General features: G+C 42.4%; 1 protein-coding gene across 48 annotated transcripts in view; it reads right to left on the bottom strand.

Annotated features, from left to right (window-relative positions):
* NCALD (neurocalcin delta) overlaps positions 1 to 22,401 on the bottom strand; it is a 478,889-nt gene that overhangs the window by 223,307 nt on the left and 233,181 nt on the right. For 23 of the 48 annotated variants that reach the window (XM_069600472.1, XM_069600435.1, XM_069600475.1 and 20 more), the window contains one exon: positions 3,532 to 3,582. The exons of the other annotated variants lie outside the window; for them this stretch is intronic. The gene's annotated coding sequence lies outside the window, so the exon portion shown is untranslated. The remainder of the gene's footprint in view (positions 1 to 3,531; positions 3,583 to 22,401) is intronic. 48 annotated transcript variants of the gene reach the window in all.

The raw sequence follows: 22,401 nt of genomic DNA, 5'->3' as shown, positions 1-22,401 counted from the left end.
GTGACTGCCCAGTGAGTGCAGTCCCTGGGATAATCCTTTCCCCTTGAGTAGAAACACCCCCTATACTCCCAGCCTGACTTGCTCCCAGCCAATAGAACAGTGCAAAGCCATAGGGGATAGTCACTCCCTGATTAGGTTACATTATGCAAGTCTCTATCCTAGCAGACTGGAGTCCAAGACCCTCCTGCTGGTTTTGAAGTGAGTAGCCATGTTGTGACTGGGCCTGTGAGAGGCAAATGGCCCCATGGCCAGGAACCTCGAGCGATGCCTGGGAGATGAAAGCACCCCAGATGCCAGCTAGCAAGAAAACAAGGGACCTCAGTCCTACAACCTCAAGTGAATCCTACCAACAACCACATGAACCAAGAAGAAAGAAAGAAAGAAAAAAAAAAGCTTGTAAAAGGAACACAGCCTACTTGTTGTGGGAAAGAGAGTAGGGTACAAGAGGATGGTCACATCTCAGGTCACATCTGAGTCCCTGGGAGAGCTGCCAAGTGTGAGCTCTTGGCTTCACAAAAACAGGCCACCTCATAGGGCAAAAGATGGCAAGATGTGGCGTTATCAGTTTTTGTAGGGGAGGATATTTCTTAGGCTAATGAGTGGGAGGAGCATTCCAGCTATTTGGGGGAAGAGGTGGGGATTTCTAAAAACTGGCCCATTGCCCACTTTTTGACCTTTACGGCTGGCCTTGGAATGAGCATGGCGCCTGTGGGTGTGTCATCTCGCTTGCTGACGTGTAACAGTGGAAGCTGACTCGTCCGCCATCTTGGACCTATTTGGTTCTAGTCAGTTCATGACGTGTTCTTGGATTATGTCATTCCTTTAGTGGTTGCGCCCTGACCCCTTGTCTCATGACCAACATCTTGATTAAGACCCTAAGCAGAGGACCCAGCTAAGATACACCCAGATTCTAGATCCATAGAAACTATGGAATAGGAATTATATATTGTTTCAAACCACTAAGTTTGTGGTAATTTGTCATGCTACAATATATAACTTAATGCACATATGATAATCTCCTTCAAACTCCAATAACAATTATCCTTGCAAAAAAGGTTTGTGTTGCTAGTGCTATTTTCTTTCTCCATTACAGGAGAGAATATAACAATGCTTTATAAAGGTGTACAACTCTATTTTAATTCAAAACTTTAATGTAGAATATAATTCTCCATGTATGAGTCTCAAAACATAAATTAGTTGCATTCAACGCATGTAAGAATTAAAGATTTTAAAATTAAAAAAATAAATAAATAAAAAATAAAATAAAATTTAAAAAAAAAACCATTATCTTGGTACTTGAAAATTGAAGAATATGCCCTCCCAAATCACTTCATTATTTTTTTAATAAAGATTTTAGTTTTAAAAGTTCAGAAGTACAAAATTATTGTGAAGCTAATAGAGAATTACTGTATACCCCACTCCTAGTTTCCACTGTTGTTATATCTTATATTGGGGTGGTACATTTTTCACAATTAGTGAATAAATATTGAATATTATTATTAACTAATAAAAGCTTCCCTGGTGGCTCAGATGGTAAAGTATCTGCCTGCAATGTGGGAGACCCAGGTTTGATCCCTGGGTTGGGAAGATCCCCTGGAGAAGGAAATGGCAACCCACTCCAGTACTCTTGCCTGGAAAATCCCATGGATGGAGAAGCCTGGTAGGCTACAGTCCATGGGGTCACGAAGAGTCGGGCAAGACTGAACGACTTCACCGTCTTTCACTCTCATTCTTAACTAAACTTTATTCACATTTCCTTAGTCTCTGCCTGATGTCCTTTCTCTGTTCCTGTATTCCATCTAAGATGCCACCTTACAGTTAGCCGTCCAGTTTCCTTAGACTTCTCCCGGCTGTGACAGTTTCTCAAACTTTCTTTGTTTTTGATGAGCTTGGCAATTTTGAAGGAGACTGGCCAAATGTTTTGTAGGATGCACCTCGATTGAAAATTGTCTTGTGTTTTCTCTGTCCATGAGACTTCCCAGGCAAGAATACTGGAGCGGGTAGCCATTTCCTACCCAGGGGATCTTCCCAACCCAGGGATTGAACCCACATCTCTTGTGTCTCCTGCATTGGTAGGCAGATTCTTTACCACTGAGCTGCCTGGGAAGCCCCTACTGTAAGTTACTCTTTTTTAAAAAAAACTTACTGTTTCTATACTGTACTCTTTGGAAGAAAAAAACTATGTGTAGCTCCACGCAGAGTTATGCTTTACCTCCTAGAAAACAGAGTATCTACATACACTATTTGGAGAGATTTGTCTATTTTCCTCACATATTTATCCAATCATTTATTTACACCAGAATAGATAGTCATCAAATTTGGGTAATACCTCAATATTGCTTATTTATTTTGTGGCTCAAACTGTTCCTGTTTTGGCTGATGGGAGTACTTTAAGTTGGTTCCTGTAACCTTTCCACACACATTGTGTCATCGTCACCTTTATGAGATTTTGGTTTTGTTTTCATCTTTTTTCTTTTAGCACTTCCTTACTTTCTGGCACTATAACATAATCCAGGCTCTTTTTGCATATTTCTTGCCCCAGCCCTTGGTCATTTCTCTGATATTTGTTGTGGGAAAATAATATGGAAACAAAGATTTGAGTGGCAGGTGTATTTATTGCTCCTAGGGCATCATTGCTTCTAAGGTCAAACCAGTTTTTCAGTCTCTAAATCTGGAACCTTGGAATATCCCTATATGCTTAATATATTTTAATTTATTCAACAAACATTTCATAAAGATTACTATTATGCCAGGTATTAATTTAAGCACTTTATAAATATTTATAATCACCTTGTAATATTTATAAAAACCTTGAGGTTCTTATAATAACCGTATAACAACAAAAGAGGTAGTATTATAAACCCCACTTTGTGATTGGAAAACCCCGGGCCCTGAACAGTTTGGACCTGTGCTCAAAGTCACACAGCTGGCAAGTGGCAGGGACAGGATCTGAACCCAGCGTCTAGCTCCAGTTTCAAGGCACTAACCAGTGCCCCACACTGCCCCACACTGCCAAGGACCTCACAGAGCATAAAAAGTGATGAATGAATTAATCCATCAGTCCATTCTCCTGCCAATTTCTATCATGCGCCCATTAGGTGCTAAACTCTCTGCTAGATGTTAATTGGTGACGAAAGCCATTTCAGACACTTCTTGGGCTATGGCCCAATTTAAAACAGAAGAAGAGGCTGTTGTAATGTGCCCCTTGAGAGGATTCTGGCAGCTGCCTGTGATGAAGATGGTACATAAAAACCACTCTACTTGGTGGCTGCAAATATACTTTATTGTGCTACAGGCAATAGTCAAGGGTGATAAGCAGTACTTTTTGTAATTTAATTTCTATCCATTTTCATCCTATTCACAAAGTTTACAGAGGAGGTTTATTATCTTTCCTATATATGAAACTCCCATTTATTATACTATATTCACTGATAAAATATTTGAATGAAATTGTTTCTGGTGGAAACCTCTGAACAAAGCTGATATTTCCGTCAACAACTGATTGAAACAAAGTTTAAAATGTACACTTACTTTATGACTGTCGCTAATGGGTGGTGCCAGGGGACCAAAGCTTGAGGTGATCTAAACGAGAACACATAAAATAACTATGTTGATCGAAAAAACATCTTAAAGGATTTTTTTAAAGTGATTTATCCCCAGGTATTTAGTAGAAGAGGCTTCCCAGGTGGCTCAGTGGTAAAGAATGCACCTGCCAAAGCAGAAGACTCCGGTTTGAATCTTGGGTGGGGAAGATCCCCTGGAGAAGGAAATGACAAACGACTCCAGTATCCTTGCCTGGAGAATCCCATGGACAGAGGAGCCTGGCAGGCTACGGTCCATGGGGAAGGGAGTGCATGTAGAGATGAGGATCTCCAGAAGGGACTTGCCTAGAAAAGGCAGCAGAAGCTAACACAATGGGAAGTCTGTCACTGACCTCTTGATATTTATAAACCCCTTGGCAAAGAATACAAATCCAAGGGAAGGGACAGTCAGGAGCAAGCACCTTTTTCAGTTCAGAGCAAGCACCAAATGAGCCTCCTTTTAGACGTACCAAAGTTCAGGTACATTCCAAAATGAATTAGCAGACACAGTGCCACGTAACAAAAAGAAATCACAATAAGCAGACAATTCAGATTATTGTCCCAACTATCTAACCAATAGTGTACTGGTTAGATTCATAGTTCAGAAGAAAGGAAGGATCAAAGGTGTTGGTTAGCCTGGAGGAGATTGTAGCAGAAAGAGCCTGATTGAGAAGGCCTGGAGTAAGGGGGAAGGCGGTGTGTGGTCTAGTGAACCCCATCGCCAATGGACACAAGAGAGGGATGGTCTCTCAGATTTTGTTTCTCACATTTATAAGCTCTCTTTGAGAAAAAGTGGATTTTAGAACCTCTGTGAGCCACTGGTCCAAACAATCTAATTAGCCTACTACTACAGTTTCAAAATGATGAACAGGGTCAAAGCCCTCTCGGGAGATGTGTAAAAAGAAAGAAAAAATATCCCAACTCATATAATTTAATTCTTAAATATCAGAACATTACTTTCATTAGGAATAAATACTAAGAAATGCACAATTTGGGGGTTTTAAAAATCCTCCTTTTATTAAAAAAATCTATTGGAGTAATTCAAGAAGAAAAGATGTTCCAATGGACATGTTAGGAAAATATGTAATATTTCACCGACTTCTATGTATTTGACGATGTACTAATCATCTCAAAAGGTATCTCAATCAATAAACCAAGGACTCATATTCCTCCAAGCATTTACCAGGGAACTGAATACAGTTAGAGCAGAACAAGGAACTTTACCAAAGAATTAATAGATTTGCCCCTTTGAACATAGAGAGAAGCAATATATTTCACTGGTAAGGAAATACTGAACCTCTGGATATCCCACAAACAATAGTTATTAGGCTATTTTTAGTTCTGGTAATATAAGAATTCCGATCTAAGACAGATTCTTAATTTTTTTCTTACCCATAATAACCTGTACATTTTAATGATACAAATCATTATATAAAAGATGGGATTCCCTGGTGGCAATGCAGCAGACCTGGGTTCTATCCCTGAGTTGGGAAGATCCCCTGGAGAAGGGAATGGCTACCCACTCCTGTACTCTTGCTTGGAAACTCCCCATGGACAGAGGAGCCTGGTGGGCTATAGTCCATGGGGTCGCAAAGAATTGGACAGGACTGAGAGACTAAGCACAGCACAAAAGATACTTTGACTTAATAAAATGCAATTTTTCCAAGCATGACTTTTTAAAAACTGAAACAAAAAAAAAATCCATGAAATGGTTTTTGTATCTTTTCCTTTATCTCATAGTTACTTTGTTAACATATAAGTACATTACAATTTGAGAAGTGATATTTTTGGCTTTTTCATTGTTAAGATGTGGAATTAAGTCAAGTGAATTCACAGGGTTTTACATGTTAAAATATATCGGGTTGGGCAAAAAGTTTGTTTGGGTTTTCCCACAACAAACTTTTTGACCAACCCAATACATAACTAACTCTGTTTCAGAGCTTTAAATTGTACTGAAAACAAAACAAAACACAGATGCTGAGTTAAAGTAGCAAGAGGAATAAATAAGCAGCTTGCCAGAAATAGGACCCCTGAGGTTTTCTGTAGTGTCAGAGTGGACAGGCCTTTAAAAACCACGCCTATTGCTGGCATCCAAGTCAAGGGGATGAGACCAGGAGAAGAGCATAGTACCTGAGAAGTACCAAAGCTCTGTCCGTTCTCTATGCCACCAGACAAGTTTCACTGATCTGCTCACAGAAGCATACTGAAACAGCCTATCTTACCTAGCTTTTCTCAGAGATTTATTTTTTTAAAAAAAAAGATGGAGGTGGGGGGAGGAAGGAGGACACATGGGAAAGCAAGTGTAAATAATCCACAGGATATATATATATATATACACTGTTATTTATATAACAGCTACTTTCATTGAAACTGAGATGGAAGAGAAAGTCTGCAGATTACATGCATATCTTGCTAATTCAAATGATCGTGTCAGGGAGACAAGAGGATAAGGTAGAAAGAACACAGGTGTAGGAGTCAGGATTCCTAGGGTCTAACCCCAGCGTGACCATTAGTTAGCAGTGGACTAACTTTGGAGCACTCATCTGCTATCACTAGATCACGATACTTGGGGAATTTGTGTAATCACAATAAAATCTCTTTTGATATCCCTTTCAAGTTGGTTCTTTTCCTTCAAGATCTCTATCAGGAAGTTTATGGCTTATGAACAAATAAATAGAGCCAGCCAAATTAGCTTTTTCAGAAGGCTGAAGTGAATCTTTTTTTAATGGTGATAGTGCTTAAAATAGTCACCGTATATATTTTGGCATGCATACACAAACTTCAAGGTCTATGATATGAAAAGTCTGAGAACATTTGGATAAAAACTGCTTTAAAAGTTTTTAATGTTATATAAATATACTGTACAGCTACCAACACCATTTAACCATTATTTCTAACTACCTGATCATACGATCTATCGATGCTAATGATGAAAGATATGGTTTCTGGTGTCAGTTTTTGCATCTAGTTTTTTATCCAAAACATCACATTTTCATTGAGTGGTATTCTGTCAAGTGTTTATAAATAGAATCAAACAGCTTTTTATATTTCATTTTAATTTGACTTAATAAGTCTGGTGACTTGAATTTCAGAATCGAACCCTGACTTTCCTCTGGAAGTGAAAAAGACTTGGTATTTATTCATCTGGAAAAAAGCGTACCATGCTCCAAAACATAATTAAACTGGAAACAGATGATATTCATTCTCTCAGGGGCATTTAGCATAAGCTAAATATATTCACAGCACAGCTGACCATTTATAAACACAGCTACCATCGCAACCAGAGAGCTGTGTCAGCGGCAGTCCACCCGCTGGTCTGAAGTACAAAGGCATGAATCCTGCTAGAGTGGAGGCCACGTTGGAACATCTTGCATTAACACTGCTCTACTTTATACAAATGTTTAATAAAAATATTCTAAAGCACTTCATTGTCTTGTCCTCTACTTTTAGACTGGGTACTTAACTGAGGATTAATTTAGTTCTTTCCATGTTAGGACATTAAGTACGGAGGGAGCAGATTTAATAGGAATCCAGTTTCCCTTAGAGGACCATTGCCATCGCCCCTGTGTCTCACGGCACAGCCTCATTTGGCCTGGGTGCTCTCCTGAGCTTCCTTCAAACGCCACACTTCATGGCGGATGTCATGACTCTGAGACTCAAGTTGTGAGGAACAGAGGTTTTTCTCCTTTCTTTCTCAGACTTGGTCTTAAATTCAGAAAGCATTTTTTAAGAAAATAAAAACTATAACACAAAGAAACCAACTTGATTCCAAAGAAGAGAGATCCACTAAATAGGGATTAAAAAAATGTCTTATTCAGGGTCTTCCCTGGTGGTCCAATGATTAAGAACCTGCCTTCCAGTGCAGGGGATGTGGGTTTGATCCCTGGTTGGGGAACTAAGATCCCACATGCAACTAAGCCTGCACATAGCAACAAAGACCTACGACAGCCAAAAAAAAGAAAAGTTTTATTCAGCCAGTTGGTCAGTCAACAGCAGAGAAACAACAAGGGCAGGAATTTCAGGTCACCTCCAATGCCCCACTTGGAAGAATGGCTGGCTGGTTGGCTGGTTCACAGCAGAAACATACAGTCATCCGACAGCCACACCATAAGGGGTGTGCTTGTCCATTCATTCAACAAGCTCTAACTCAGCACCCACAGTGAGGCCGAGGCTAGCTCTAGAAATGAATGACATGCCTTCACCCCTGAGGTGCTTGCTGCTAGGTGGGGAAGCCAGCTAGTCACTTATGACAGACAAGTAAGCAAATAAAATAATCAAGATGTGAGCAGGTGAATGACAGCCTCGTATACACTTGGCTAACCCATCGGAGCAGCGCTTTGGCACACACCTCGCTCCTCCCTTTCCCTGTCTTACAGTTGTTCTCATTAGTGATCTGAGCAAGCAGTGGTTGCTCTCACTAGCCCTATTGCCACTGGATGTCATCTGTCTGTTGTTTATGTTTAGTTGTCTGCCTCCCCCCAAGCCAACTCAAATAAGTCCTCGAGGGTGTGGGATTTCTGTGGCTTACTGAAGTAAAGCAGCCCCCAGAACAAAACCTGACACCAGCAGGTGTTCAATAAATATTTGTTTTACTAAATCAATGTATGAGTGAATAAACACTGCAGAAATTAACTCAAAAAAAAGTAGGGGGGGATGATTGTCTAGAAAGATGAGAGGCAATGAGGTTGAGCTCTTATGAAAGGCAATTAAATTTTGGCAAATCAGAAGCTGAAAAGTCAGTTGAGAGAAACTGGCTTCGCAGGTCCTCAGAAATACCCACAATAGATCTACAGAGGACAGGAGTTTTGTCTGCCCCGTGTCCTGTCTTCATGGCTTTGATGGGGCAGCCCACCCCAGACTTCCACTCTTCTTACCACAGGGGAGGGCTAGACTCAAGCGGAGCCATTGGACTCCCCTTCCCTGGGCATTCCGAGGCTGTGCCCCTAGAAGCAGCAGCACCTCAGAAGATAGTTTACTTGTTTTTGTTTTGAAGACCCTCCGTTGCCCTGGTTCCCGCATTCCCCAAGGCCTCTTCCCTAAGTTCTATCAGCTATTTATAGCCTTCCAATAAACTTTTTTTTTCAGGCTCCAGTAATCTCTGTTTATTTCTGTTGATTACATCCAAAGCTCTCTATGACCACAGGGTCTGATTAAAGATAAATGTGGTTTGCAGGGCTTCTCAGTAAAGAATTTTCATTGAACAGTCATCCGGTGCAGGCACTAAGCTGAGCTCCTTATAGGAGTTATCCAACTTAATCACTAGACGTATTTCTATGAGTGCCTATTTCCATTTAAAAAATGGGAACATTGAGGTTTACAGGGCTCTCCAGGTGGCACTAGTGGTAAAGAACCCACTTCCCAGTGCAGGAGACAGAATAGACTTGAGTTCAATCCCTGGGTCGGGAAGATCGCCTGGAGAAGGAAAAGGCACCCCACTCCAGTACTCTTGCCTGGAGAATCCCATGGACAGAGGAGCCTGGCGGGCTACAGTCCATAGGATCTCAAGCAGTTGGACACGACTGAAGCAACTTAGCACGCACGAGGTTTACAGATGTCGAGTAAAAGTGTCTTAGCTCCTACTCTATCAATGATTCCAAAGTCATTTGACTCCAAAGACTAAAACCTTAACCATTCCTCCCTCTGTCCTCCTGAGAAACACAGGTTTTGGTGTGTGAGAAAGAACTGGAGAGGCCTGATGAGTCATGGTGGTTTAGGGAGGATCAGGTGGTGGTGGGTGTCCTTGGGGAATGCATAGACTTAAGGGAAGTATGACTGGTTTCCAGTCATGATGCTGGGCTGCTCCCCCCCAACATTCCAAATTATGTTATGGGTTTTTTATCCATATCATGCAAGGAAATCAGAACAGCTGGTTTCCCACTGAGAGCTGCTAAAACAGGCGCCTGGAACAGGTGGTTCCACTCTCTCTTCACACAACAGACACTGGCCCTCTTTCTCCCCTCTGGCTTCCCCTTTCCTTCCAGCGATTGCTGGTTTGCAGTCCTTGCCCACCAAGTGTCAGATCCCAGCCAGTGTATTTACTCTCAACTCTCGGTCCTCACCCTGCCATCCTCTGTCACCCACCCATGCTCTGCCTCCCACCTCATTTTGCCTTTTTACCCATTTATTATCAGTCATTCAGAAAATATGTGAGGATCTGAAGTCTTCAGGCTCTTTACCAGACATAGAGAGGGTCCAGTAAATAAGACAGAACCCCTCATGGAAACCCAGTTAGAGGGGGAAATAGACAGACACGCGCTAACACAAGCTTCATCTAACAAGCGCACACTGTGTAAGTGTGACGGGCAGAGACGCAGAGTCTCACAGAGAAGGGCGACATCAGAGGACGTGTCTGCTGAATGGAGGAGCAAAGGCTGGAAAGGAGACAACCCGACCCAGGGTTAGACTGGTCCCCAGTGTAAGGAGAGGAACAGCTCATGCACAGGCCCAGAGGTGCGCAAGGGCTGGCACGTTCCAGGGTCTGAGCAGTGAGTAAGGGGCAGGGGGGCACAGGGGAGCCAACCAAGGGAGTCAGGGCTCGATGGAAGCCTGGATTTTATTCTGAGTACAACTTATTCTCCTCTTACTCCCACAAGTAACGGATCTCCCATAAGAAAATATATCAAAGAAAATAAACCTTAAAAAAGGGAAATATTTTAATAAATATCTTCTTGTCTATTTAATGCCAAAGCAGCTGGCAAAGTGCTACACTCCTGCAACACTGGGCTGCAAATTGAAGCCTGGAACCAACTAGAAAACGACCCTGCAGAAAGCCTCACCGACCATCTCTCCAAGATCTTAGGAGGTAGATCTTGGACCTACCTTCACATCCTCAAATATTTCCTCATTGTATATGAGGAAAACGAAGCTCAGACAGGTCCGATAGCTAATCAGGTGGAAGAACCAGGATGTATGATCAGGACTCTCTGGTCCTCAAATTCAGTCTTGACCATCATGTCACACTTCCCCCAAATTCCATCAGTTTAATAAAATACCATGGTGTTTGATCAATAATACTTAAGAATGATGTAAGCCTCCCATACCACAGGAGATTTTTACCAGATTCTGGTAAAAACAACAACAACTTAAAATACATACTTTGTTGGATGAGAATTTTTCACATTTTCTGTACTTTGTATTATCAAATGCTCATGTTAACCACGTGAACATCAGTGACTTCATGTTGCTGCTCTCAAGCACTTTGAAATGTAAACATCTATCTGCTCCTAAAGGAAACGGGCTTGTATTACAGATTCAGGACTCTGTGTTATTATTTGTGTTTCCTTTGTTTTATTCTTTTCTTCTCTTTATTCACTTTTGAGACTTTATTTCTTGCAATTTTCAGTGTGGCTCCCTCTTGAAACTTTTCCTTGAATATTAACATGGTATTTGTTACTTACTTGGGATTCAGAAACCTGACCACTTGATTTGCTAGCATTCCTAGTAAAAGAAGAGTAAAGAGAAGCCAAGAGAGGAATATTAAACTCAAACACACAACACTGTGGTAGATAATGTGTCTTGGGGGCCTGACTTCAAAGGGCAGGTGTGCAGGGTATCCTCAGAGGAGGCCACAGAATGAGCTGGAACCATGAGTAGAGGCCAGGCCATGTAGGACACAGATTATCCAGAAGGTCCTTCCAAGATGGTAGCTTTTAACTCAGGGCACACTCTTCTATGGGAATAGCATTTTACATGGTGGTTTGGTTGTCAAACCATTCTATAAAATCTAACACTCTATTATACACATGAAATATTTCCCCCTTGATTACCTGAGGAAGTGAAACAGGAGCAATAAATCAAAAAGTCAGGTAAATATTGTAAAGTCGTAGCCTCTAAAAGAAGGAGGAGGAGGAGGAGGAGGAGAAGAAACAGGAGGAAGGAAGGGAGGGGGAGGGGGAGGAAAGCAAAGAGGGAGAAGAAAGGAAGGTAGATCCAGGTTTGTGGTGTTAGAAGCCCTTTTTTAAAAAAAAAAATACAGATGATAAATACAAAATTAAACATAAATGGGAATATTTTTTAGAATGAGAAAAGTCATTATGGAAATTACAAATTTTAATAACTGAAAAATTGCTTAATATCATAATATGTTTGGTAAGCAACTACCAGACACATGTATATATGGAAGTGACTGTAAATTACACAAGTAAATCTGACTAAGGCCAAACAAAATGTATCCCCAATTCAGCTTCCCCATAGACTGATCCCCAATATGCCTCTGGCTATGCCAGCACCTCTTCATATGAGAACAAAGGCAATCTCAGTGGAAAGAGTCAGTGTTCTTAACCCATTGCTGTAGTCAGAATCTCTGTCTTCTGAAAAAAATCTTACAGAAACATATGACCACATGAGCCCAGTGCAAGAGTACCTCAAGCATCTGAGTTTAGGGTGGATCCTGCTGTTTTCCCTCCTCCAAGTCTGCCGTATTCCTGTGATCAGAAGTTCCTCTGCCTCCCACATCAGCACAAAGAAGAAGCAGAAGAGAGTCCACGTTCCCGGTTTAATAAGTCAGAAGTGCTCGGGTCCCCTGGTCCAGACTCATCAAAATGTGCCACCTCCCACAAGACACACATGGGAAGCTGTGCTTCAGGATGATTAGCAACATGGATCCCACTGGAGTTTTCTGGAGCCTGAGGTCTATGTCATTTGATGAGACAGTCATCAACATAGCCACCACTGAACCATCTTTCTCAGCACGAGTGTGTTCCTGCGGGGGGTGCGGGTGAGTGTCCCTCCACAACTAGGACATCAAGCGCTCTGGCCGTGACTTCAGCTTTTCCTGTTCCTGGGAAGTGGTGACAGGGCTACTCTGGCAGCCTCTATTTGTTTCTACTGCAAAGCTGTACAACTCCTTTTTGGGGTGTTTCGCCCATGACTTTGCCTTCTGAACTAGAAGCTCCTTCTCAGTGTCATATAATCAGGAGCAGGCTGTGTCCCCAGCATCACTGTTTCTGGCATCACTGAGCCTGAAAGCAGCATGGACCATTCCATCGACTTTCTTTATGGGCCTCAGGGGTTAACCAGCCCACGGCAGATTCAGTATTATCTGTATCCCAAGGATCAGTGAACAAGCGAATGTCCACGCCAAGGTGAAAAGGCCATTTACTCTCCAGCGGTGATTTAGACTTTACATGAGAACCTGGTTGATGACCTGCAGTGTCTGAGGTCTGGCTGAGAAGCCAGGACTCCTCTCTTAGGCTGGTCAGGTCATGCTGGTTAAAGCACCCTGTGTGCATCTGAAGTCAGAACCTCCACCAGAGAAATACCAAGGAAGTGGGGTCAGGAAGCAGAAAGAACTTTGGGCCAGGGACTTGAGTGAAATGTGTGTGACTACATATCCTGAGCTGCAGTCACAAACATTATCTGGCAAGAAACAGGAATATGCATGACTGTATTTCATAACACATGCCTCACGTGATAATAACCTTCCTTTTCTTCTGATTTCTCTTCTCTTCTATTTTTGTTGGGTTTTTGCTCTCTCTCTTTTTCCTTTTTAGTACAATTCCTCTCATTTTGGATATAGGCATGACCCCAAAGCTATGGTTTTTCCAGTAGTCATGCACAGATGTGAGAGTTAGACCATAAAGAAGGCAGAGCACCAAGGAATTGATGCTTTAGAATTGTGGTGCTGGAGAAGACTCTTGAGAGTCCCTTGGGCAGCAAGGAAATCAAACCAGTCAATCCTAAGGGAAACCAACCCTAAATACTCATTGGAAGGACTGGTGCTGAAACTGAAGCTCCAGTACTTTGGCCATGTGATGTGAAGAGCCAGCTCACTGGAAAAGACCCTAATGCTGGGAGAGATTGAGGGCAGGAGGAGAAGGGGGTGACAGAGGATGAGATGGTCGGATGGCATCATCAACTCACTAGACATGAGTTTGAGCAAACTCTGGGAGATGGTGAAGGACAGGGAAGCCTGGCGTGCTGCAGCCCATGGGGTCGCAAAGAGTAGGGCACAACTGAGCAACTGAACAACAACAACAACAACATGCAGAGTACCTCCCAGATCAATATACTGTCTCTTTTACTTCACATTAAGTCCTAAAAGTCACAAGGGCTTCCCTTGTGGCTCAGCTAGTTAAGAATCACTCGCAATGCAGAAGGACCTGGGTTCGATCCTTGGGTTGGGAAGATCCCCTGGAGAAGGGAAACGCTACCCACTCCAGTATTCTGGCCTGGAGAATTCCACAGACTGTATAGTCCATGGGGTCACAAAGAGTTGGACATGACTGACTTTCACAAAATCCTAAAAAGGAGAAACCGGTGTTCTTATTCTACACATTAGGGAACAGCGGCTTTGGGAGGTGACAGCTGTATTGACGAGTGTGATCCCATACCTGCCTTACTCACTACAGCCCAGGCCTGTTCTATAAGGAACACTCAGCATTTTTTTCTTGATAGACAGATGCATCTCAGGATGGAGTGGAGGGTCTTTCCTCAGCAACCATGCGTCACATCCTGCCCACCCCTCTGCCTTCAGCCATAGCTGGAGGGCGAGTGGTACAGATGCAGGCTCCTCTGGGGCTAGCAGTGCCCTCCCAGGCCTCTCCCTGGGCATCTGCTGACTTTCTGTCTCCAGTCCTTCCCTGGTGCTGGGGACCTACAATCTGTAGGTGCAGCCAGGAAGCACTGGAGAGGAGCCCCCCAGGACAGTTCTCAGCCAGGGGAGAGTAAGAGCGGGTGGCTGCACTTCCTGCAGTCCTCTTTATACAACCCTGGGAGACATTCTACAGTAATCACATCCCCATTTGCCTGCTCAAAATCCTGCCTCAAAATTTGCTCCTGGGGCAAAACCAAACTAAGATATCTTCCAGTGATCCTCTTAATTACATTTGCCTTGTTAGCAGACCCTCTGATTCAATATACATGCATTTTATATGGCTGTCAAGCTTCCCAAATGAAGGCATTTCTTATCATTTTTTTTTCATTAACCAGTCATTTCCCTTAACCACAACTCCTTTGAAAGAAAAGCATGCAAGAGAAACAAGCATGCTGTAACATCTCTCTCCTCCTTTCAGAGTCCTGAAGCCCAGTCTCAAAGTCCCATTAGGAGCAGAGCTCATCAGAGCTACTGACAATACCTTCTGCTCTGTTCAGGTGGGAAGCAGACAACTGAACACACAGTAATAAAACAAAACTTAAATGATGATAATCTGACAAGTTAATCACTTAGAAAATATAATTTTGCTTTCAGATATTTAGGCATAAATCAGAGGCAGTTCATATAAATGACTCTTCTAAGGTTTATTGCTTTCACACACACAAAAAAAAAAACTTTAGAATTTTTCCCTTTGGCATTGTTAGTTTTCTATTACCTAGAAACAGCATCAATCGCACCAGTTTTCCTTCCATCACAGACACACACACCCCCGACCTTCATACCTGCTGAAAATCAGTGATTCTGGAGCTCCTCCCATTACAAGTGGAGAGACTTTTGTTTGTGTCTCCCCTCTGATTCTGGACCACTGTTGTCGGCTGAATAATGGCCCCTCGTGAGTGCTAAGTCGCTTTAGTCATGTCCAGCTCTGTGAGACACTATGGACTGTCGCCCGCCAGGCTCCTCTGTCCATGGGACTTCCCAGGCAAGAATACTAGAGTGGGTTGCCATGCCCTCCACCAGGGATCTTGCCCACCCAGGGATGGAACCCGCATCCCCTGCAGCTGCTGCTCTGCAGGCGGATTCTTAACCGCTGAGCCACTGGGAAAGCCCAAAGCCCCTTCAAATAGGTCCTAATTCCAGCACCTGTGTCACCTTATATGGCAGAAGGAACGTTGTTGATATGATTAAACTAAGGTTCTAGAGATGGAGAGATTATCCTGTATCATCCAGATGGGCCCAGTGTAATTACAAGAGGAAGGTCCTTATAAGAGGAAGCAGGAGGGTCAGAGTCAAGGGAGAAGGCAGAGAGACTGGAGTTCGCTGTCAGGAGCCAAAGGAGAGCCAGCAGTCTCCAGGAGCTGAAAACAGCAAGGAAATGGATTCCCCACCCAGAGTCTCCAGAAGAAACCGGCCCTGCTGACATTTGGATTTCAGCCCACTGAACCTGATTTCAGACTTCTGACCTCCAGAACTATCAAAGAATCAATCTGTGTTGCTTTGAGTCTCTAAGTTGGTGGTGTTTTGCTACAGCAGCCACAGGAAACCGATACAACTGCATTTTCATTCTCCCGCTGCTTTTCTATGCTGACCTCACCAGCACCCTCTTGCTCGCCTCCTTTAACCTGCATACAACATCCAAGTGAGGAATTAGAGAGTATTTCTTCCTCAATCAACCCTGAAAGACATGTCATGGGTGTTGGAGACATAACCCTGCCCTATGAGGACAAGCAACCCTTGCATACAAAGGGTAAGATGTACAGGAAGAATTCAGTTAGGACAGCAATTGTTTAGTCGATAAGTTGTGTCTGACTCTTTGTGACCCCAAGGACTGTAGCCTGCCAGGCTCCTCTGTCCATGAGATTTCCCAGGCAAGAATATTGAAGTAGGTTGCCATTTCCTTCTCTAGGGGATCTTCCAGAGAAGGCAAAGGCAACCCACTCTGGTACTCTTGCTTGGAAAATCCCATGGACGGAGGAGCCTGTAGGCTACGGTCCATGAGGTCGCTAAGAGTCAGACACGACTGAGTGACTTCACTTTCCCTTTTCACTTTCATGCATTGGAGAAGGAAATGGCAACCCACTCCAGTGTTCTTGCCTGGAGAACCCCAGGGACGGGGGAGCCTGGCGGGCTGCCGTCTATGGGGTCCCACAGAGTTGGACACGACTGAAGCGACTTAGCAGTAGCAGCAGCAGGGGATCTTCCCAACCCAGGGATTGAACCCATGTCTCCTGCATTGCAGGTGGATCCTTCACCCGCTGAGCCACCAGGGAAGCCTGAGGACAGCAGTAGCGGCTACAAAAATGGATTTAGGCATCCTGGGCACATAGATCATGACTAAAGTCAAACCACAGCTGGACCATATAAACATGTGATAGTGTCCTTGGTAGAAACGGGACGTGGATCAGAGGTTTAGTCTACCAAAGATCCACAGAAAGTTAACAAGAGAAAATGTGGTCTGGAGTATAATTTTCACAGATTTTTCTTGAGCTAAAATGCAATCTCAGATAGCTAATGAAGAGGATTATGTCTTATTTGGAGAAAAGCAAGCCTCAAAGAAAGCTCTTGAGTTCTGTAGCAGGCACAAAGATAAAAGTGCGGTCATAGTTCCTACCATCAAGGAGATCAGAGATAATTCCGTTATAATGTACTCAGTGACATGGCAATGGTGTCACCAAGTGTTAGGGGGGCGGAGGGTACAGTTGGTCCAATGTGCAGACTGAAGAAAGTGCTACTGGAGAAGTAATAACTAAGAGGAGTTTTGAAGGATGAAAAGGACAGGGAGAAGGAGGGGGATGTGCAGGGTGGAGGAAACAGCACGAAAGAGTGGAAGTGATGTGAAGGTAGTTAAATGAGTAGGTGAGATCCCCCAGGAAGAGGCTGCACAATGACGGAAAAAAAAAAGAAGACAGAGCCTTGGAGAGGAGGAAGGATTAGAGAGAAGGCACAGGAAAAGAAGCCCAGGAATTAGTTCAAAAAGAAAAAGACGAGTAGGAAGAAAGTCTGGGGGCAAACTGCTGAGGATAGAGAGCTTTGGGTGGGCGGGAGCTGAGGAAGACGAGTGCTAAAGGGACCGGAGGAGGCCAGGAGAGAATTTCCTCAGAGCAGATTCATTAGATGATGAGCGTAAACACCAGACTGCACGGGGGCTTTCAGGTAAGTGGAAATAACGAAGTAGACGTCGACGTGGCATGCTCAGCCTACAATTTCCAGTATCTTGGTTGAGACAGGAATGAGAACCATTCCCTGCTTGTCAGAGTTTTAAACTTGGGAGACCAAAATAGGCTTTATAAGCTGCCACTAAAAAGAACAGATAAGATTTAAATACACAAGGAAAAGATAAGAATCAACTTGGACCATCCTCCTTAGACTTGGGCAAAGCTATACTAAGTGGAAATATCACCACAAGAACAGTGGGGGCAAGCTGACTGGGGAGAAGAAAAACATTTTAAAAGTATGAGACTATATATTTAAAAAACAGTCAAAGAAGCCTCACATTAAAGATCCCAAGAAGAAAATAAGGAGATCTGGAAATAGATGAACTAGAGAAAAAAGTGGGACTAGATTAAGAAGGTGAAGACAAAGCAGTGGATTCTATATCAAAGGGGGGAAATTGATAAGTTAAAATAGTATGAAAACTACAGGGTAAAAAATAGAAAAATAACAGAAGAAAATAACATCTTAATTGATAATATGTCTGGAATGCAGACCAGTTTTAACGAGGCGCGCTTTTATAAATCACACAGAAGCTACTGCACACAGAGCAGTGGTGAGCCTTACTAAGAAGGGTCTTAGTTCTGAAGAATTAAGACACAGCGCCAACGCAGGAGACAGAGGAATATTTTTTTTAGTCCCTAATGGTAAAGAATCTTTCTGCCAATGTAGCAGACACAAGAGACACAGGTTTGATCCCTGTGTCGGGAAGATCCCCTGGAGGAGGGCATGACAACCCACTCCAATATTCTTGCTTAGAGAATCCCATAGACAGAGGAGCCTGACAAGCTACAGTCCACGGGGTCAAAAAGAGACGCGACTGAAGCAATTTAGCACAATTTCTTAGCACACTTTCAAATTTAGCAAGCATTTCCTAAGGACAGAATAACATTTATATAATAATGTAACTTAATAGCAATAAACAAAGGATGGAAAATTGAATTTAAGGATGTTAAAATGCTCTTTTCATGCAACTAAGTGGCCAGATAAGATGCTGATGGATCTAGTATAAGAGTAAAGAGTTTAAAATCCACAACCAAAAACAAGTGATTAAAATGGTCAAGGAAAATAAAGAACAAGAGGAAAGGAGTCATTTGTGGTGTCAAATCTGTTGACAAGCCCAGTAAAATGAACACTGAGAACTAATCATGCCAGTGAGCAGGACAGAGGTCACTGGGGACCTTGACAAAAGGTTTTGGTAGCTTTCTGGCTACACATATTTGGAAAATCTTGGGAAGAAAAGATAAAATTTATAGCATCAGGATGTGCAGGCAAACAGAATGATCCAACACAGTCTTGTCATTTCTAATCATTTCCTGATAGTAATTTCTTGGCCAAATAACAAAGAAATAATAGTCAAATTTGCAAGTGGCAATAGAAACATGCAACAAGTAACCACATCATGAAAATGTCTAAATAATGATAATGACCCACAGTGTATCCTCAAGCCTGATGTGGAAGTCAGACCTTCAACTTGGGCTGAGCATAAGCACATGACCCCACCGATCCCTGGTGATACCTGTGATTGCCCATGTCTGTCTGGCCTTGCTAAAGGGCTGGGTCATCCTTGTATTCACTACTGAAAGTCAAATCAATAAATCTTTTTTAAAAATTTATTTTTTACTGAAGTAGAGTTGATTTACAATGCTGTGCTATTTTTCGATGTACAGCAGAGTGACTCCATTACCTATGTATATTGTATGTATACTTTTTCAGATTCTTTTCCATTATAAGTTGTTACAAGATATTAAACATAGCTCCCTGTGCTATACAGGAGGTCCTTGTTGACTTTATATGCAGTAATATATATCTGTTCATTTCAAACTCCTAATTTACCCCTCCCTGTCTCCCCCTCCCCCTTTGGTAAGTTTGTTTTGCAAGTCTGTGAGCCTATTTCTGTTTTCTAAATAAGTTCATTTGTAGCATATTTGTGATATCATATGCTATTCGTCTTTCTCTGATTTACTTCACTTAGTATGATCATCTCTAAGTCCATCCATGTTGTTGCAAATGGCACTATTTCATTCTTTTTTTATGGTTGAATAATATTTTTATTATTTATAATAAAGATTAATATTCTTTATTATTTATCAAACCCAGTTCCCCTGCATTGCAGGCAGATTCTTTACCACCTGCAAAGCAGATGTCTTAGAGGAGGAAATGGCGACCCACTCCAGGATTCTTGCCTGGGAAAGCCCATAGACAGAGGAGCCTGGAGGTCTACAATCCATGGGGTTGCAAAGAGTCGGACACAACTTAGAGACTAAATCATCACATATCTTCTTTACCCATTCATCTGCTAATGGACACGTTGTGGCTATTTTAAACAGCGCTGCTATGAACACTGAGGGGCACGTACCTTTTCAAATCAGAATTTTCTCTGGATATATGCCCACAAGTGGCATTGTTGGATCAGATCATATGATAACTCTAGTTTTAGTTTTTTAAAAAAAACGCTACACTGTTTCACATAGTGGGTGCACCAATTTACATTCCCACCAACAGTTCCCTTTCCTCCACACCCTCTCCAGCATTTATTATTTGCAGACCATCTGATGATGGCCATTCTGACCAATGTGTAATAATTAACTCTTGCCTTTTCCTTACTCACTCAACAGATGGAGTACAACATGTAGGTGATGACATTATTATACACCCAGTTAAATCTGGTATCTACCAGTGCTGGGATCTGACAGGATTCCCAAGTAAAAGAAGAAAGCACATTTTTATCACTAGACAAGTTTGTACCCTGATGCCTGAAGAAAAATTCTTCTGTAATTGCAAACTGGGTCATTGATTGGCTGTTAATAATTATTCAATGAATTAATGAAGATATAGGAAAGAGGAATGCAACCATAACACATATTAGGATAAGCCAATAAAGGTCTCTCCTACACTCTTGGTGAAGAAAGACAGTACTTTACTTAATGTTCCACTTTTCCAGTGTTAGAGAAACATATAGATTCAGATTAATTGAAAGGAAAGCACATCTTAATTGATGAGATGTCTGAAACGCAGATAAGTTGCAAAGAAGGCATGCATTTGTAAATCACACAGAAGGTAATTGCACAGGAACCAGTGGCAAGAATTACTAAGTAGGTTGTCTCTCCAACCCTTTCAAATGACTTAGATAATGATTGTTTTTAATTAACTCTTTCCCTTTATCTGCAAATAAGAGTTTCTAAAAGCTTTAAGTAGCTTGACTTTTTTCCTCATCACCATTCTTGTTTAAAGAAAAAATTAGTTAGCAAATCCCCTCTTCTTAGTAAAAAAGAAAAATAAATAAATAAATTCTGCTTAGCCCTGTCTGAACAGCTACACATTCTGATTCAATTAATGATTCTTTGTAATAATCAAATTCCATATACTTATCCACATATAACCTGGCAGTTTCATTGCATCAACAAACATGGCCAAGAGAAATTAACATCGTGGAATGCCTGCCATTTTCAAGGCAGTTTCCACTTGATGATGTCATTCAATCCTCCTGACAATTCCATGAGGCACCTATTATCGCCATTTTACTGATGCTGAAATTGAGATTTAGAGTCTTGAAATGATGGCCTTATGATGAGACAGCTAGTAAGTGGTAGCAACCAACATGACTCTAAGTCAGTCTTACTTCAAAATCTGTGGGGTCCATTCCAGGTGACACTAGTGGTAAAGAACCCTCCTGCCCACGCATAAGATGGAAGAGACCAGGGTTCAATCCCTGGGTCGGGAAGATCCCTAGTGTAGGACCTGGCAACCTACTTCACTATTCTTGCCTGGAGAATCCATGGATGCAGGAGCCTGACAGGCTACAGTCCATGGGGTCACAAAGAGTCAAACACGACTGAAGCAACTTAGCATGGATGCATGCCTGCATTCCTCATCACATTGTAAAATAAGATCTGATTCTCTGGGAGCTGACTCAGTGTATAAAAGGAGCTTAGGAGAGTGGCAGTCAGCATGCATTTATTGCTATTTTTCATCACAACATTCTTTTCAAAGTTGAAGTTGTACTCTGAACTCTTAACACATATCTTAAGGGCACTGGATTTCCTTTCATTTGCAATTTTGAGAGGAGTACCTGGAAGAATATCCTGGACTTGACATGTTGAGATGAACCTCAAATACTTTTAGAAAATTCATTATTAAGGCAGAGAGCCAGGGATAATCGGTTGCCTTGGGTAGCAGTAGGAAAATATTGGGTTGGATATCAAGGAGCCCTTCCTGACAATAAGACAAGATAAACGCTGAGATGAACCAAGGGAATTTGGTGACACGCCTGGATGAAAATACAGAACAATCAGTAATCCATCATCTGTCAGAGGAAATGTGTATGGGAGCAAAAGGATGATCCATTTGAAATGACCCCGACGTGCCCTTATCAAATGTTGACACTAACAGTTAAAATACAAACTGTCCTGTGTTCTTTTATATGACAGTTAGTCAAGTGTGGCCGCAAGAGGAGACACAGGGGAGGCTGAGGAAAACAAAAGTGTATTATAGTCACAGGCCCTAAAAACAGGAGGCAGACCAGGTCACACAGGGCCACGTGGGGCAGTCTCGGGGTGGTCAGAAGGGAGAAAGCAAGAGAAAGAAGGACGTTTGGCCAGAGCCTTTATAGAGGTTTCCACAGGATGTCAAGGCAGGGCAGAGTAAACAGTTTTAAGACTGGCTAGTTTTAATAATTCCTGCAGGCTGGGCTTTCGCTAGGTATAGAGGTGGTCTCTTGCAGGCCCTGGGGTGATTCAAAGCAGGGAAAATATTAGCTTGGGGTGAATTTGACCAATGGAGGAAGTAAGACGCTGGGTAAGTTGTGTGTGTGTGTATGCTCAGTCCATGCCTGACTCTTTACGACCCCAAGGACTGTAGCCCGCCAGGCTCCTCTGTCCATGGAATTTTCCAGGCAAGAATACTGGAGTGGGTTGCCATTTCTGACTGGTTAGTTTTCATATCAAAGGTATGATCCCACAGAGCCCTCTGCTATCTCTAAGAATTGGCTGGCAGGCAGCCTTTCCCAGTCAGAAA

This window comes from Ovis canadensis, chromosome 9, assembly GCF_042477335.2.
Source record: "Ovis canadensis isolate MfBH-ARS-UI-01 breed Bighorn chromosome 9, ARS-UI_OviCan_v2, whole genome shotgun sequence".
Classification (NCBI taxonomy): Eukaryota; Metazoa; Chordata; class Mammalia; order Artiodactyla; family Bovidae; genus Ovis; species Ovis canadensis.
Note: the sequence above shows the minus strand (reverse complement) of the source record. Positions and strands in the feature narration are given on the sequence as shown.